Source organism: Anas platyrhynchos, chromosome 1 (genome assembly GCF_047663525.1).
Source record: "Anas platyrhynchos isolate ZD024472 breed Pekin duck chromosome 1, IASCAAS_PekinDuck_T2T, whole genome shotgun sequence".
NCBI classification, from domain to species: Eukaryota; Metazoa; Chordata; class Aves; order Anseriformes; family Anatidae; genus Anas; species Anas platyrhynchos.
Window position 1 is genome coordinate 66169655 of NC_092587.1, and position 19913 is coordinate 66189567.

General features: G+C 38.6%; 1 protein-coding gene across 1 annotated transcript in view; it reads left to right on the forward strand.

The window, feature by feature from the left end:
* PTPRO (protein tyrosine phosphatase receptor type O) overlaps window positions 1-19913 on the forward strand; it is a 202132-nt gene that overhangs the window by 900 nt on the left and 181319 nt on the right. The gene's annotated exons all lie outside the window — the stretch shown is intronic.

A 19913-nucleotide genomic window follows, 5' to 3' on the forward strand; every position in this document is an offset into this window, starting at 1 on the left:
TGTGAAAGCAGTAGTGTGGTTTATGCTTTACTTGTTAAAAATAAATGCTGAGGCTTTAAGCCTTCATTCTTTGTTTGGTTTACATAATTTAGAGGGATTAGCTTTTTCCATCCTCCTAAGAGAGCAACTGGTGAGTGTCTATTTTGCATCTGGGGAAATGTGTGTTAGTCTCGAGGCCTGACATTTGTTTTGTGTCTATGGAATGCACCCTGCATGGGGCTGTCAAATTAAATATGATAACAGGCTTTTCCAAAGCAGTAGATAATTTATTGGTCATTAAAAATCCTAGTCGCTGTGCAGTCTGCTTGCGATGAAGTCTCTTGTTGCCAGAGCATAAGAATTCAGTAAACACTAATCCTGGACACAGGCGAATGTTTCAGACTGTTGACACCCACAGGCCCGGTCCAGGACCACTTCAGTTGCTGTTCATTTCCTCTGGCCTCACTGCACTTATCCTACATAATGTTGGTGGGTTTGGGTGCGGGTTTTTTTTCTTCCTGAAATGGGTTTTTATACCCATACATCAAGGACTACCTTGCTTTGTCCAAAGTGATGGTTTGCCTGCAGTTGTGGCTGGCAGTGTGTTTTCTCACTGGCTTTTCCACTTGTGCCGATTGGAAAACATGCTTATGGGTATTATCCTTTCCTTCACTGGTGCATTGGGAAACACACCCCTTTATATAGGCTCCTTTTCTACAGTGTCAAAGCAGATTAGTGTGCCTGCCCGCTGTCATCAGTGACACAAACCTGTGGCTTTGTGACTCTTAGGGGCAGCACTGCATGTCATAAAAGGGCAGAGCAGGTAACCTCCTCCCATTTAGTGAGCTCAGGCATTGCCGACACATCGCTGCTAAATGGCTGGGCCCAGCCATGCTGTGAATTTGGGGACTGAAAGTCCTCGGCTCTGTGGTTTCACCAAGGTCTGTAATATGGGCCTCCACCTCCCGATGGAAGGGTTATACCTGCCCTAGTGCCCCTGTTGTCCGCACCTGGTTGCATCCCTTTTGCTGGGGTCCCACAGCTTGTCCAGAGCAAGGATTTTGGCTCATTTGAGGTCTGGTAAGTACTTGCAGTCAGCCAGTATCTACAGCCAGAGGATTAGACTACAAAAGTAAGTTTGTCAGTAACATTAACTACTGAAGAGCAGGTAATAAAAGAGGAAAGAGAATAACTTGAAATGCAGGTGAAGTCCCAGAGTCTAAGTCTAAATAAAATGCTGCTTCAGGATCAATTAGGAGAGGTACATCCAAACAGTGGTAGTTGACAGAAGTATCTTAGAAAGACTCACAGTTTTAGGTACTAGTAAATAATACCGCCCTGGCTTAACAAGATACTTTAGCACTGCCAAAGTCCAGAGTGTTCTTTCTGGCTGGCCTGGGGGTGCCACCTGTTCACCATCAAGCATCACTACTGGCATATGATTTTAATTCCTGATGTTTAAGGTGTGTTTTCTGGAGATGTTCTTGTTGTGAAAAACAATGGTGTATGTTTCCTGAAAGGTGGTAGAGGGAACTGCTGTGACACTGCAGGCATGATATAGATAGCCTGTAACGAAGATGTGTAAAGAGGAAAGGAATGGTGCTATTTTTCCTACCAAAGCTGGAGTTTCTATGGTAGATGACATTGTTGCAGGTTTCAACTTCTGAAGCTAGATTTGAGCATGGAGTTTGGTGGGACTCATAAGAAAGGAAAAGATGACAGAGACCTGATTTCACAAAATCATTTGGAAGTCTCTGAGTCATATAGAAATTGGTGGCACTTTGTCTTCTGAGCACCTTTGTGCAACTGAGTCCAAGTGTCTGCAAACTGTAGAGCACATCATGCCATTGGTGGCACAGACAAGGAGACAGACCCTCCTGGTAATGTTCCTGCAGTAAGGAAGGGTTATTGAGCTCAGGATCCTGCAGTAAGGAAGGACTATTGCCTTTGCTGATGCTTTGGAAGAGCAGCCTCAACCTGCAGCAAGGATTGCTCCATAGCAGAGCACACCTGGTCAGAGCTGGATGCTCGTCTCAAACAGCAACCCATCAGTGAGTTGCCTTTGTAAGGGTACCCTTTCTACCAGCGCTATCCTGAGAGTGAGATGATGTTAAATTAGTGGTAGAAAAAAACACTGGATAAATAGCACATTAACACAAATATTTGTAGCTATTACTAAAGGTTCACAGGGAAACATTCGGATTGTTTTCTTCATTTTCACAGAATATCTTCCAAATGTTTCTGTGTTGGCTTCCAGCAATGTACATAAATCTGTTCAGTTATGCAAATCTAGTGCCATGAAAAAAAATTGCAACTTTGTTGTTAAATTATGGACAAACTTTGTTGTTAGTTTGGTTTGTAGTCACTATGAAGCACTGCTGTTTTAAATTAATACTGCCTTTTCTCATATTTTCCCTCATGGCTCATGAAACACTGAGTTTATAATGATGTGTTTTCTGAGTGTATGTTAGGTCCTTAAAACTTTTCTTTCTCTCAACTTTCTTCACACTGTATATAAGAAAAAAAACAAACACGTATTTTTAAGACACAGGATTTATTGCTTAATAGGTGTTTATTTCTAGTGCAGCAAACAAGACCACAATTCTGGAAATGTTTGTTTGCATTTAACTTTACACAGGCAGGCTTAATGGAGTAGCTAAGGAAGCTACAGCTCCCCGATTAGTATAACTTGATGCCAGGCTAACTGTGGGTCACCTCACACGGAAATATCTATGCAAGTACAAAATCCCTACACATACGTTATTACTGTGATTTTGCTGTATGTACAATTAGTACAAGCCTTAATGGAGATTTAAAATCCAAGCAGATACTGAAGGATATGAATTTCAGGTTACAGCCAGCCCTGACTCAAAGCTCTGCAGCAGCCTCTTCTTGCATTGCAGCCATGGGGAGGAAAGCAGGCTGCAGAGTCACCTGTAGAATCTGTGCTTCAAAATTTTGCACCATTTGGCTTCTCAAGGTGCCAAAACAGAGCACTGGAGATGGAACTGGGATGTTCTTCACAGCATCGTGTGGATCTCACACATGCAAATGCCTCTATGCTGTGTCCTAATGCAGGCCTTTTGTCACAGGAGGCATTTGGCATGTTTGCACAGACACATAAATACATAGTTTGGCTTTCTGGCAGTAGCAAGAATTTCATCAGGTTTATTTAACAGTGATACATGTGCAAAGTTGAGAGGCACAGCTCAGTAGGAGCTATGCTAAGTAGATTAGCAATGCATAAGGTCATGTTTTATAACACATAACAAATGGGTACATTTCCAGAGAGGCTACAGGAAAGATGGGGAGGGACCCATCATCAGGGAGTGTAGTGATAGGACAAGGGGTAATGGCTTTAAACTAAAAGAGGGGAGATTTAGATTAGAAATAAGGAATAAATTCCTTACTCAGGGGCACGTGAGGCACTGGAACAAGGTGCCCAGAGAAGCTGTGGATGTTCCATCCCCAGAAGTGTCTAAGGCCAGGCTGGATGGGGCATCTTGGTTTACTTGGTGGGAGGTGTCCCAGCCTATGTCAGGGGGCTGGAACTCAGTGATCTTTAAAGTTCCTTCCAACCCAAAACATTCTATGATTCTATTGCCCACATTAAAATGAATAAATTCTGCTACTCTTTGTTTCTTGTCACCTGTGCCATTGACTAGGTTGTATCCTGGCAGTCTTCCATTAAAAATGGGCATGCTGTGACTACACATTCACTGGAATACAGTAGAGACTGTGCTGAATCCATCACAGTTTAGTCCCCCATGAAAGGCTTTGTTCTTTGTTTAAGTTTTGCTTTTCTGATATTGTCACTTCTTCCTCACTCACATAGAGACCCTTTAATAGGTTTTTATTAATGGACAATTGATTGATGTATAACTCTAGGGTAAGCAGGGTGACTGTGATCTCTTGTGCATATACAGAATGATTAAATACTTACATGCCTGAAAAAGTAAAGAATTCCAGTTTCCACACTGAAGTAAGTTTGGACTAATAATTAAATCACCGACATAATATTCTGCAAGGTAGCTAGTGCTCTTTTAATAGAGAGATTTGTGTTATGGTTTTAATAAACTACAGGTATAGAATTAAAACCCACTGGTAACAGTTGCAATGAATTTTGCAACAAATGTGTAATACCAGACTTTATTAATGAATGAGTTACACTGATGTGTCATCTTAATTTCTTACAGATGTATTCATGTTCTTTGAAAAGACCAGTGGAAGTTATCATAAATTCATTTGCTATTCATGTTAATGAATGCTAGCTCTTATTCTTCCTCAACGGTGTTATGATTGCAATCTGGATTGCCATAGGGACCCCACTGTAATTCATCATTGCTTCAGTGTTCAAATTCTCTAGTGGAACCAGATATTGGTGTCGACAACATCTGGAGTTTTCCATCTCTCATCTTTTTTCTGCCTCCTTCCTTCTGTTTAATGAAGAGAATGGGAAGGGGAAATTGCTGCCATCATTAATAATATGTTCAGGGAACTGAATGACTGCAAGGACTTTGGACCTAAGACGTAGGAGATACAGATTCATTTTTGTCCCTTGTTTGCCTCTGAATCTAACCATCACCCAACAGAATACACTGAATGAGAGTTGGGTGGTGCAGAGATCCAGGCCCAGGCAAGTGCTCTGCTTTCAGCCCCAGGGACTAGCTTGCCCTGTGGCTCGGCTGCTGTACACGAGGTACACACACACATAAGCGAGATTCAGGAGTATTTGCTTTGACAATTCTGCAGTCAAACAGTAGGTTTGATGGGGGATGCCATTTCACAGTAAAATGTCCAAGCAACCATAGTCAACATGTGTGTGTGAATATTTGCCCCATTTATTTTGCTGGAGCTGTTTCATGTTGTGTAAACTTGTTCTGTATTTGTATCGAGGAGAGAGGTAGGCTGTCCTTGGTGTTAAGTAGGAGCCTTTATCTGTTCCTGATCAAATCCAGATTTGCTTCCTATCCAAGCCACCCAGGGGCTAGCCCATTCTCAGGGGTGAGACTAACTGAGCTCTGGGATATGCTGTAAGGGAAATCTGGAGTGTGGGCTGTTCTTCAGCATAGACCATGTCTGTTTGTCCTTGCACTGTATGACAATATGTGCCCTATGCTTCTTTGTGAATGTGACCATGGCCAACATGAGATAGGCATTTCAGGCTGGACACTTCCTAAAATGACCTGATAGCATGTACAGCATGGTACTGTGGGGATAGAGGACGCAGCCAGGTGGCAGGTTGCACATACATGGTGCTCTCAGGGAGACAGGGCTGAAAGGGCCAACCATGCAGCCCTGCAGTTAAGATGAAGACAATTGTAGCTGTCCATTCCACAAAGAATATTTGGTTACATTCAGGAAAATATAACTGTAATGTAATGATAGCATCCTGCCTCAAAGCAATATGTCCTTCATACACAGGGCACAATCTTGTGAGTTCGGAGAGAGGTAGATTTAGAGCCTTTCAGGAAAAAGGGGGATTTGGCTTGGTGTCCTGTACCTAGCACTGGCTAAAGAGAAGGTGAAGATAAAAGGGTGGAAAGTGTAGAAACTGTCACCATGATAATAATTTTCTTAGCTTTTCTGTCTAAGCTATACAAAACTGAAATGCTTAATTTCAGGTTAGACAGACCACTGCATTAACAGAAAATTAGAATTTTTTTGAAGAGAACCAGACCTTTATTTTGCCTTGGTTTCTCACTGATTTCCATTCCTGTGTGTCAGAGGCTGCAATTTTGTTTATAAAATCCATTGACATAAAATCTCCAGAAATATGCTGTTTGCTGTCCTCTATCTTCTCTGCAGTGCTTGGGAAGAGCTCATATAAAGATAAATCATTATCCTCCTTCACATCTAGCTGTTAAAATTCCTCCTTGCCGTCATCCCTAAAACCAACTTGACAAGTGTTTGTCTACAAATATGTTATGACCACTGCCTATCATGCTAAGTGATATTTTGACAATCTTTGTTCTCCATCTATCTACATCAATCAGTTGTCTTCTGGGACTAGGAGCACACTGTGGTAGGGAACAACTTTCCACATCCAAGTGCTCAGCAACTGGAATGGCCTCTGCATGATTCACGTCAATGTGCTGGTGACACATCACATAAGCATCTTGAAGGAAAAATGGCAAGAACATTTCTCAGTCAGGAGCTGGGTGATCTACTGTCTGCGAGGCTTGAAGACTCAAGTTTGATTCACTTACTCAGGGTTTATTGGTGGATGAGTGATTTCTTCTGTCTTCCAGTGTATTCTTGAACTAATTGTTTTTGCCTTGAAGAGCATAGGTATATTACTTCTATTCGATGTTGTTTTGGTGAATGTTACTCTAGGATTTATATTACCACTTTTCTTCACAATATTTGGGGACAAGACCTGGAGGGGAAAAAATACCACCAATTATTTAGATACTTAACTCTTGTGCTGTTAGTGTCATCTAAATACTTTTTTGGAACTACCCCTGAATTCCTTATGTATAAGGCCATGAAGGAATCCAAGCAACTTAGGATTTTGTTCTGCTCAGTGTACAGCTGGTGAGGGAAATAAGCTAGTTAAGTAAGCATTACAATATCTAGTCTGAGCTGGTGACCAACTCTGAGGCCCTCTGTTCTGCTCTATTGCTGTGGGACACGAGGTAATGGTGAGGTGGGTAATCCGTCCTCATCTGGAAGTCATTATCGCTAATCAGTCTAGCTCTTGTGTACATATTACTGTTATCATATTACTTATCAAAGTTTCTGTGAACTAGTTTCTGAGATTGTGTGTGTGCACTAGAAGTTTCAGTAGGCAACAAGGACCATTAGGAACCCTTTGTGAATGAGCAATTATCCTTGTATAATTAAAGAACATCCTGTACAATGGTACATTGTTTATTCTTTAGTTACTCAAGTCTTCTGCTTCAAGAATGAAATAACACATTTTCTGTAACATCACACAACATTGTAGTTCAGCCATTTCATACATACAAGTGCACAGCAAATAGGCACAGAAAAAGATACTGAGTGAAATAGCTTAGTTACAAGCCTTTAACAGTATTTTGGCTGATTGGCTAAATTTATTCTAAACTGTGGATTCTTAAACACTGAGAACAGTATTTTTTTAGATAGTTAAATGATTTCTGTTTACATTTTTTTTTATTTTTATTTTTTTAAGGACAGAGATAATCTGAAATCTTTGTAGCAAAGAAGGACTTTTCTGTAGTGTTCCATGTCCAGACTGAAACGCCAAAACAATGTCTCACAGCTGTCCTTGCAACAAAACAGGGAGACGTCAATATATGCTGAAATGCCAGGCACAAAACAGATAATGGTCTTTCTCCTTTCAGTAAAGTAACTCTGGTGAATATAAAGTATATTGTAACTATTAGCACTAACGTAAGAGTTTATCATCTGCTTACCTAAAAGTTTTGGTAAAAAACTTCTAGATTACAGTTCTGTTTCAAACTTTTTGACATCTGTTTGGAAAGTCTTTAACATTGTCATGATATTCATGAAGAAATTATAAGCACATTTTCTGGAAATCAGGCACACAGATTTGTCAGTTGCTTTTGAAAACACCAGCCATTGTCTAAAATCCCCATTAACCGAATCAGTATTCATCTTTTGAGTGATTTAAGGATTGGATGCCTAATGTGACATATCTCAGACCACTCTGACTTTCAGAGAACAGTGATCTGGTATTTTGTAAATACTAGTTCCATATTCAGTGTTTCCAAGCGAGCAGCCAAATTGAAGTAGCCCATACCACCCATCTTGCATATGATATGGATGTGTGTATGTGATGCTTTGCATTTACTGTTAGTCATTTAAGTCATATGTTAGTCATACTGGAAAAACTTTTCTGCTTTATTTAAAATTATGGAGCACTTTATATTGTTCCCTCGCACAATTCAGGCAGACACAGGCTGAGCCAGGCCTGCATGCAACATAGAATCATAGAATCATTAAGCATATGCACCAAATCAATTACCTGAAGAAGGGAAAAAGTGTCACCGGCTGTGGACAGTGTCTTCATTCTGACCATTGCTACTAATGGTATCCTCTTAAAACCAGCTAGGGACTGGCAGGTCATTTCATCTAACTTTAACCATCTAATAAGCATCGAGGCTAAACTATGAATGTACAGTTCTAGTTCATTTTACCTGTCTCTGAAGGCACCTTGAAGGCACCACTGTCTCAGTACAAATCAACACCTTAACTGCCAATATAATTCACTTCTAGCAAGACTGCTGAGCTAGCTGGAGACCAGTTGTAGGAATGCTTCCTCCTCCTACAGTCTAAATGACCTATTTTTGTATAAGATTCATTGACCCTAATGATACTTTTTTTTATTATTATTATTATTAGCTGTGAAATTATTTTTGTTGAGTAGCCATTTTGATGGAGCCATTAAGTTTTGGTCTAATGAGTCCTTTTTTCAACTGAAGTCTTGAAGGTTTAGTTCTCAATGTCCATGCTTATGAGGTGTATTTCCCAAGAAGTGACTACCCCACAGCTGAAGTTGCAGGCGTTTTCTCAGAAAGCCCAAAATGTGGCATTCGTGTTCTTTATCTGTGACTAACCAGGCAGGTCTGTGGTTTTCATTCTTGTTCTTACAGATGAGAAACCTATAAAAATATATTTGTGTTACAATCTTGCACATAGTTTTGGTCTATGGAAAATGTTTTGGTTTTGTGACCAGAACAAAAGTGTTCCGGAAAACTTCACATGTTTGTATGTGTCATTCCTGTAAGATTTTCACCCAAGAAACTTTGTTTCTTTGTCTCTCTTGATTTTGCCTTTTACAATCTAAAAAAAGAAAAAAAAAGAGAGAGAGGGAAAGAAAGAGAGAGAGGTTTTAACCACTGTATTTGTGAACTAGTTTCCACATGACTTTATTATGAGATCTGAGGCAGTCACCATCATCATCTGCAGCTACACAGGGGCCTTGATTGCTCCTTCTCTTGAGCCTGAATGGGAGAGACAGTTTGGCTTTAAGGAGGTCCACTTTTGTCCTCAGTGCTAAACCCCATCATTATTGCCATGGCAACCACAAGCCTTTCTGTATAACAACCATTTTCGGACGTACACAGCTATTTAACGTGGGTTTTGGGGTGGCATATCTTAAAAGGCACAAACTATATGCCTGTATTCAAAAATTTTAATTCCTAGGCTGCATTCCAAATGAAACAAAGATATTTTCCGTTTTAGGTTTTCTGGGGATGCCATGGTGAGAGGAATGCATTTTCATTTCATTTTATAAGGCAGGCAATGCGTGCATTCCAGGGCTTTGTGCCATCTGCATCATTAAGCCACCTTCTTCCCTGTCATGTATTAATTTTGTAAGCACTGAAACTCTGTTAACTGTACAGCCAAACTAAAAATACCTTCTGAAAATAATGCAATTTAAAAATGATTGTCTTCTAAGACAGAAAGTTGTCTCATCTTTACAGCCCTTCTACTCTGTTAAAACACTGGCTACGTTGCTGGTTACTGATGATACCAAGAAATTTAAAGCAGTTAATTGGTTGTGAGCAGCTTCTGAATGTTAATTAAAGAAACTTGGTGTAGGTGCAGCTTTGAAATATCAAAAAGCCCTTAGACTAACATTATGGGAGAAATACACTGAGCTCATAACAGGACAGTGTTTGTGCATGGAAATTTCCCTGATGGGGTACAGATGTATCCTTCATTTCTTTGATTTATGCTAAGGGTTGAGTCCTCATCCTATATTTTTAAGAGTGTTCCTTATTTCAGTCATTTATAACATGACTAATTGGAAGTCTGTACTAAGTGATCAAAACTTCACAGAGCAAAACTAAGAGTAGCAGTGTGGCTGCTCATTAAATCTTGCTTTACATGTATAATTGAGCTTGGGAGAATGAAAAAAAACAAACAAACAAACAAACAAAAAAAACAAACAAAAAAAAACCACTAATATTTTAACAAGAATTAACTTTAAAATAAAAAGAAGGAGCAAAAAGCTTTGCAATAGAAAGATCCTGAGAAAGATCTCAGAGTTGTGGATTCCTGATTTTGGAGAGCATTCATTTTAGGAAGGGAGGCTCATCTTCTTGGGTACCCCTCTGTTGTCAGTGGAGAAAATGAGGGCATCTTCCAGGTAATTTAGAGCACCTGCAGAGCTTGCCTTCAGGTTCATTCATATAACTCTTAACAACACTTTCTCCTGATCACTGATTGCAAAGGGAGCCAAGATGCTTTGCCTCCCTACCTAAAATTATTTTCTTGGCATGCATCGCTTTGCCTGTTAAGACATATAACCTCCCAGGTGTCTGCAATTTTATGCAAGGTAAGGAGATGGCATGTAGGGATGCAAGCTTCTGGAAAACTTTATTCATGGCTACATCAACCACAAATGGTTGTTACATATGAGTTCCAAACTGATTGAAAGACATCATTGCATACTGTGTGCAGTATACGGCTTTGAAATGTGATAGCCAGATGGCTCCTAACACAGGAAAGAAATTTCTAGGTAGGGGCCTTACCAAAGGTCTCTGAATACTTACACTTAATATGTAGGTAAACAAACAAACAAAAAATGATTTTTTTGTAATCTTGTTGGTGTTTTGTTGCAGGCAGCTGAGGTGATAGCAGAACAGTATCAGAACCTTGTAGAAAAATTATAACTAGAAATATCTTCCTCCAAGTTTAGGATAATAGCAATGGCTGAATGAATGTATCCAAAAAGAATTGAGGTGGAAAGCTCTATGGTTCTGTGTCTGTCTAGTCTAATATTTCAAATATGAAAATCTTTGCCAAAACAATGCAAGAAGTTGGAAGTATCGGAAAGAAATGCTTGTTCAGAACAGGATTTCAGTAACTGAGTTTGAATTGTGTTTACTAAAAGCTGTTTTGAATCTGCCAGAGACTCTGATGCACTTAGATAAAGTTTAAAGATTACCTTTTTAACCAAAAATAGACACTACATTTCTCTTTTTTTTTTTTTTTCCAAGATGATTGTATCGCTGAAATGCAGAAATGCTTTTATTTGAGATTACTTAATCTGTTGTGTGGCAGAATTAACACACGCACTCAATATTTTTGTATGTAATTAGGATTTTATTCCATGTGTTTGTCACAGACTGAATCAGACACAATATCTGGGGTATATTAGCCCATGGTACAGAGAGTATCAAGGAAATAAGGTGACTGCTTTGGCTCGTTTTAGCAACATGTATATACTTAAAAGAGTACAGAGATTAGCATGTCTCTGCTCAAGGATGACAACCAAATTTGTGCATTGTTCTGCCATGGCCTATGGCTAATATGCCTCCAAACTCTGGAGCTTTTCTGGCCCCAGGCTCAGCAAAGCTAGGTCACAGAAATCAGCATTTGGGTGGAGACATCTGGGTGCTGTAGGCTTCCAGCTGGACATGCGAGGGGTTAAAAAAATAAAATAAAATCACTCATGGAACAGCCAAACCTTGGAAAAAGCTGCCCAGACATGTTGTAGAGTTTGTCCTTGTGAAATCCAGCTGAATAAACCCTGGGTAACAAGGCCTGTGTTCAGTGAGGAGGCTGAGATGTGTGATCTGAGATGTGACATCCAGCCCAAGTTATTCTAGGATTCAGTAGGCTGAGTTTTATGTATTTCAGTGCATTTCTGTATTTCCTGTTGATAAAGTTGTGTAGTTACATTAGTTATGGCTACAGTGGTAGTATTTGATAACCATAATAATCTTACCATTTAAAAAGAGGTCACATTTTATGGTACAAATAGAAAAAAAAAAATTTTCAAAGATTTCTAAAGATAACGCTAATTGCCATAAGGCTTGCTATATTCATGAAAAAAGAATTCCGCCATTTACTTATGGTAGATTGTAAGATATGCAGTAGCCTATAAAAGAAGATGATAATAAAAATGTAGCATAGATCCTTAAGATGAATATATATCCATATATTAAATATAAATTACCAAAACAAGGAGCAAAAGTGGGCTGCAGTATTTACATTTACAGAAATCCCATGATTGAGGTTCCAAATACAAGCTTTGCTTTGCTCTCCAGGTGTTGCCCACAAATAAAAAAGTTTGGTCCAATCACATTGGTCTTAAAGCTCCTTGGTTTTCTTACAATATACTAGTTCTTTCAGTTGAAAAAAACAATTACTATGTATTTTGAAAGGACCTGTTTTTCTTTTTTGGACACACTGATCCTTCATAATAGGTAAATATCCAAATGTAACCAGAGTTATTCATTTCTCCACTATCAAAAAATGACTAATTAATTGTTTTGGTTATTCTGAAGAGCTGGATGACAGTTCTGTACTGTCTGAAAATGTGAAAAGTCGGAAGTTTTTCTAGTATTGGAATATGATACTTTTATACATTACATAAAAGATCATGTGTTGGAATTTTGAAATTCTTCAAGAAAAAAGTGGTAATGGGGGACATTCTTTCAGTGACTTTCAAAGTATTTTAATGTCATTGTAAAAACAGATTTTATACATGTTGAAGTTTGAAATAATGCATTTATTGAGAGCTAAATTAAAGAAAAAGAATTGCTGATAAGTTCATGACTGTAATTTTTCTCTGAAAGTATGTTATTGCCAAAGTGAAAGAAAATGGGAAGCCATTTTATTCAGCGATATAAATCAGCTCTCCAGCACTTTTGTTTTAACTTTTACTAAAATCACCTTCAGCCACCAAAATAATAATAAAATAATAATAATTTAAAAAAAAAAACTTTTTTTTCATCTCTGAAAAAAAATCTAGACTTTTAAGGGAATTTTTAAATTTATGAAAGGTGAAGTGGTGAAGTCGTAACCAAGGACAGTGTATGGGTTATCTGAGGAGTTCTATGTGCCAAAGGGCCAACTGTGTGGATATGTGTGTACTCTAGCAGTAGGACATGGATAATACCCCTTACTGACTCTTTTATAACGTATTTTATGCTCATTTCTCCCTTAAATGAAAAGGCATAAACCTCTTTTCATTGTACAATGAGGTTCAGAAAAACTGCAGAAATACGCTGAAAATTGGTTCTTTGAAGTGAAATGTCCTTGTAGTTATTTGGCTTTGTATCTCCTGCACTATCTTCTGTGCAGCTACTAAGAGGGGCACAGATAAGGAGAGGGAATAAGGAACTTTTCCACGTAGAAAAGGAAAGACGTGAGTCTGTAGGCAGGCTGACTTTGAAGACAGAGGGGGCTGAATTTGACCTTGATTTTCCAGGTATGTTGCAACTGAACTGTTCTTTAGTGGTTGCTGTAGTTACTTTTTGCTAGATTTTTAACAGAATCTAGTCCCAAAACAGTGGTCTTTGTCAGTAGGCATATTTTGATGGTTTCTTACAGCATTAATTAGTCTTAATGGGTTTGGGATCACTTTGTTGGGAGGAATGTGTTAGTTAGGTGGATTATCTGCAACAATGGCAAAGTTCTTCAGGGCAAGGCTTGGTGGAAAGGCTGGGTTCCAATGGGGAAAATAATGATTTGCATCATATAATTAAGAAATGTATCACTGAGTATACGCCCAATGAATGTGAATTAGAAGGCTTTTGGGTAGATTAATTCTAGTATTTCATATTGTTTGAGACCTTACCTTTGGCATTTTTGGGGAATATGACGTATTTAAACAACACAAAATACATGTTTGATCTGAATCCGCACAGGAAAAGACGGTGCAATTATACTATTAAAAAAAAAAAAAAAAAAACAAGAAACACACACTCTAAATAGAGAGACAATTTAAATCAGTTTGGAAGCTGCAGCTGATATGAAAGGCAGCAGCTTTCTTTGTAGGAGATGCACCTGGTAAAATGTGCCACAGTGACGTTCAGCAACATATACCTCTAGGAAGGAACATGAAGACAATTTGACATTTAATTACAGCTCTTAAAAGAACATGAATGGAAATTCAGATCTCTAAATACCTTTGTGTATCCATTCTTTACTCTCCGATTGGATTAAGCTACACGCAGACTCCAGAACCTGGAAAGAGTTTTGAAGCTTCCAGCCTGAGTGCACATTCAGATGTTTTTGATGCAAGTGTGGACGACACCCCAGCATGCACCGGCAATTGAAAACTGCCTTGCTTCCACCAAGAGGCAGCTCGTGTGATACTCAGATGGGAGCCAGCTGGCAGCAGCATGTGGTGTCTTGTAATATCCAGGCAAATGGATATAGAGGAAGCTACAAGTCAGCTTCTCTGTGCCCAGAATATAGCCTCCTTGTTCCAAAATGCCGTGCTAATTGGAGTGATCCTTAAGGCACTGTTTGGCATGCTTCTGCTTTAGTTTGCATGAAGAAAAAGTATAGGCTGATAGGGATTTTTTGACACAATGCCATAAGGCTCAGAACAGGTAAATGGAGCCTTTCCAGTCTTTTCTTTTGCTCTAAAATGAAATGAAAATATCAAACCAAGCCAGATGGTAACCTCTGGGCAAGCTTGATCACAGGCAGAAGAGGTGTTTCTTTGAGGGAAAACTGTCTGGTTAATAATAGCTACTTTGACACCAGGTGCAGAGTACCATGAGGGATAAACACCAGGGTTTTATAAAGGGTATAAATGAAAAATAAGTGCATTTGTTCTCCTAAATTAACTAGTTGCTTTAACAAAACTCTGTTGCTATTCTGCAAGGTGGAAGCATTGCAGTTAGCAGTAGTCACTTCCACTGATTTTCTTGTGTCTCAAGAGCAATCCACAGGGCTCTGTCATTAGATGTTCTTTCTAATATACAAGTCACTCATTTGTTCCTCTGAGGAGGGAAGCACTTTGGTCCTTGTGATCAAGTAGGCAAAGATAGGGACTTGTGCTGACAGCAAAACTAATCAAATTATTCAGGATGCTGCTGATTTGCATCCTGTGATGACTGTGATAAGATGCTCTATGTCTTAAGATACACTTGTTCTGAAGTCAACTAAGTTTTCTCTTCTTGGTGAAACTTGTGCCACTGCATGGGTGTTTTTGTGTGTTTTTAAATAAAACCACCACCATGAAAAAACAATACACACAAGACAATATTAATGTTGACAAAGAAAAATTAATGTACACCCCATCATTAACTTTTACCAAAGCAAGTTTTGTCTGAGGGATCACCTTTAGCCATATTCATTCTATCTTCATGAAATTGTGTGTCTATATGCACTTGCACAATGGCCATTTATTTTTCATAGGATAGTTGAATAATAATCCTTTGAAAAAAGAACAAGTCAGTGCCCAGCATATTAAAGCAAAGCAGAATTAATGAAATTATTTGTTCTAGTAGAAGCAATTTTTAACTGTAGTAAAAATACAAATATTTTAAATTCTAGCACTCTTATAGAGATAAAAGTGGAAACAATCTGCTTAGGATAGCTTTGCTTTAAAGTTAATTTGAGCTGGTTTCTTTATTTACTATATGAGGCAAGATGTATTTCAGCTGATAAACAAAGAATGGAGGTTTTGCCAGACGATGCATTTTCCCTAAATCATGATTGACTCTGAAAGGATTTGCTTTGCTTCTGATGTATTTTTTCTATTACACAGCTTATCTGACACAAGCTTTGGCCAGCTTTGCAATGAGATGTGATTGCTCTCTACTGCCCTATTTAACTGCAAAAATTGCTGTAAGCTGCAAATCTACTCACATGATGCAGTTCTGACTGAGCTACTATCAGAGCTATGGAGAGACTCCACGGAAGTCAGTAGTTTGCTTCTTTTTCTCTGCTTCCCTCTGAGGAGGGATGGAAAGAGCAGACTCTGCCCATCCATGTGAAAAAATATGTTAAGTGTTGTAGCTTATTGAAATTGCAAGCTATTACCCGGAAAATATTGTCAAAGAACTCTAAACTGAAATTACAAGGGAGTCAAAATCTAGAGCAATGTGAAGGGCTGTCTTTAATAAGCTTGGATTTCTACCAGAGTAAAGGAAAATACAGATTTTTTCCAACACTTTGTATTTGAATGAGACTGTTCCATAGGGTACCACAGATTTCTACCTCAGAATTTTTTTGCTAGAAATGTAGTGAATTTGTTTTTAAAAGACTTGTTATATGTAGAAGTTTATTACCTTACATAATCATGCAGACCTATGAAGCTTATTGGAACATATTAATGGATTTCAATCTGTTTTTTTGTTTGTTTGTTTTTAAGCTCAATTGGTTTATGAGTGAATCAGGCCTTGGACATAGAATTTCATCCAAAAGATAAAAGCAAATAAGGAAATTCAGAGATTCAGAGTGAAACAATGGGTAAAGAACTGGAGCTGAATCTTTTTTTTTTTTTTTTTTTTTTTTTTTTTGGAAGAAAGAGTTAGGACTTACTTGACTTACTCCTGCAAAGAAAAGCCTGCTCTGGCTCTGATCCAAAACAGTATTCAAGTCTTAACTCTGAATCAATAGTTTCACTAAACCCATATGTGTGCCCAACTGCTTTGTAGATTGGGTCCAGTTTATCAGTAATTTGGAGGGATGAATCCTCCAAAAAAAATCTTGGTCAGATGTAAGAAGAGGAATTTGCAAGATATGGAAGGATCTGGAGATGAACATTTCAATGAGCAGCTGAAGTCCAGAGAGGATTAACAGGGGAAGTTGTAACAAAACCTACTGAAAGAAAGTAGCTTTATAATTATTGAAACACTTTCAACTTTGGGATTCTTTTCTCCAATTAGAATAATTTCTAAATGGGTTTCAAAACAAAATAATATTTTTTTGAGAACTGAAAAACTTCATTGTGGCTTTTTTTTTTTTCCATCAAAATTTCCATCCCAAATTGTCAGCTTAGAAATTAGTTCCAGAATAGAAGTGTATGAGAATGTCTCCACATCTGCCTCTCTGGATAAGAGGTTGTTGCTTGGCTTTCTTCTTGAATAAATAGCTCTGCTGTTTGTCTAGTTATGAGTGGTATAACCAACTCTTCTGGGTGCATGATTTTGAAGATGCACAATCAGTTTAATGGTATGAGCATGTGGTATATTCTTAATATTTTCCATCAGTGTACTGATGTAACTTACATCCTATCTGATTCCTTGCAGCTTGTTGCTCCTAAAGCTGAAATCTTAATTGAACTATTTGAAATGATGGTTAGTTACTCTTTAAGGTAGACAACAGAGAGGTATTTTGGTGGGGGGGGGAGGATGGGGAAGGGGGAGTAGAGGAGGGAAGGCAGTGTTCTGAATGGTGAATTGCTATTCGTAAGACAAATATGCCTGTGGCAATATCAGTAGAAATGGAAATAGATTGTGGGTAGCTGTTTAGCAATAAATAGACATTAGGTAAGACCACTCAATACTAAGAAAGGTTGGAGAGCAGCCTAGAGCACTCTGAGTCAGTCTGAAGCTGGACAGTCTGTCTTAGGGAGTGACACCAGCGACACTGATATGGGGGAGGCTGGATTTGCAGGGGGTGGAGAGGTCTGCCTGAGACCTCCCCCCTCCAGCTGGGTTTCAACAAATGGAGTGGGCCTGCAGTCTCCTGGGATGGAACCTTGACCATGCTGCCTACTCCTGTGGTTGGTCTTGCAGTGGTTTTGTGTCCCATAGGGACAGTTATGCCTTGAGCTCATTCTGGGTCTGCTGCATTTTGGGTTCTGCATATTCCTTTCCCAACCAAATGTGATAAAAATGTGCTGTATAAGGAGTGATATATGAGAAAGAAGAAATAAGGGAAAAAAAAAGTCAAAACAGAAAAACAAAACAAAACAAAAAAAAAAAAAAAGAAACCAGAGCTCATATGCAGGTCAGAGTTGAGCTTCAAGTTTGGGCTCACACTTGCTGGCTCGTGGTGAGCTAGATTTGAACTTCTAAAGCTTCCCAGGATCTGCATTAGGATCCAATTTTTTTATTTTTATGTTTTTCCTGGATATTTGGATCTGGAATTGTGGTTTTCACTGTTTGAGAAAAGATATTCTGATCCAGACATGGAGTCTAAATCTAGATTTAATCAGAGCTGTCTCTAGTTATGAGCACATGGAGAGGGAGAGAAACATGATAAAGAAGGTGACTGAATTCCTCAGCTCTCTCAAAGTGTTCATGTTCAGTTTCATTTGTGTTTGGACAGAGATTTGAAGTAATTTTCAAATTATTTATACAGACTGCCTCATTATGTCTTAATCTAAACTGGACATCTTTCTAAAAAGATGTTTTTAAAAGCTCTTCTTATAAACTAAGCATAAATTACTGATGTGAGGCAGGAATTCCTAATTCAAAATCTATGGCTTATGGTATTTTACCATATCCACTAGATGATATACTAGCTAATCATTACAATGATTAAGAGGAAGACATGAATGAAAGTAACTGCAGATGGTCCTCAAGCTGCTGGAGTGTTACATCCAGATTTCAGAGAGACCTCCAGCTGTTTAAGATCTCATTTTGCAAAGCAAAAGTTGCCCCAGAATTAACTTTTGCTGCAAGCCCCCCATGAGACTTTGACCACCCAAATACATACTAAGAAAACTTTTGCAGTGTACCACTTCATTTTCATTTATGCCACACCTCATTATATGTGGTAAATAAGCGTAGAAAGCAAACAACCAACAAGAGTCCTTTTGTCTAGTACCCCACATGGGAATCATCTAACCTTAATAGGGAAGATGTGCTTTTGGAGCCCAACCAAGCTGGTAGTAGTCCTTCTACATTTGCTTTTCTTTAAGAAAATGCAGTTCATGCCCTTTCCCACTGAATAAATGTTTCTAATTATCTGAAACATTTCACATTTTTTCCAGTGTTTAATCACTGGCTTCCAAAAAGCCTGGACTTGGAACAGAGTCTTGAAGCTTTGCATGACCGCAGCCGTTACCCTTATCTGATTTAATCTTGCCCACCTCAGGGATAATTTACAGCTATTTGATCTGTTATGTAAAATACATCCAAGGTTATTGACCTATAGCCTCCTGCAGTCCCAGTTGCCCACACAGGATATTCCAGGGCTGCTTTAGCTCAACTGAGTGATAATATTTTCTAAAAGTAACCCCAGTGAAACTTGTAGAGCTGGCTACTTGTTTAGGAAAGTCATGTTTACTCTGTAAAAGTAACAGAGCCCAACTTGGGATAATGCTGCCTTCTTCATGAAAACACCTGTTAAGGAAATTCTGCAGTTGTTAAAAATAAACAGCTAGATAAATAAAAATCAGAGCCTGTACCATTAGCAGAATTTCTGAAGAAGGGAATCTGCACTTATCTGAAAGTCTGTGTGTGTTTTAGTAGTGTCCAAGAAGACTGAAGGATTTATATAGATCATCCTGCAACTTTTACCCACTACTTTCTGAGGATGAGAGAGGATGTCCAAACAAAAATGTGGGGACTAACGTTCCAGAATTAGCTACTTTCCAGTATTATGGTGGCCTCAGGCAAACTGGGGTTAATTATATGCTCTGGAATAAGTGGAAAACTGAATGCCTCCTGGGTGTTTAGTTTTGAAATTACTATCTGTTCTGCACAAGACACTTCATTTAAAAAAAAAAAAAAAAAAGTTCCAGGGAACAATCCTCTTTTCTTTCTTTCTGCTGTTAACTGAGTAAATCAGTATTTTTCAGAAGGTTAAACCACATGGTCTTATGAAGATGAAAGTGCAATTAGGGACATAAAACATCTTCACCTCTGAGAAAATGTGTAAAACCAGTAAGGAGCAGTGTGGTGAGAGTCACATGCGTTCCTTAAGCCTGATGCTGGTAATGACTCCTTGGATGGTACTGTGTGACCTTTTAAAGGCTTCTAATGGAAAGAGGAAGAAACATCTTCTGATTCTAAAAATCTAGTTTACCATTTCAGCCTATGATAAATTAACTACTTTGTTACAGTGACCATTTGGCCTCTTTGAATCCCAAGAAAGGCAAAAAATGTAACCATGTCTGCTTGGCATAAAGTGTGGAAGTAAGCAGCATGCCTTCAGTCACCTCTGGCTTACTGTGTTGATGCTAAATTCAAGAAACGCAGAATTTGAGATATACATAAGAATGTATTGGATGGAGCATCAAAGCATTGTCCTGATCACCATCATCCATTCACAGTCTT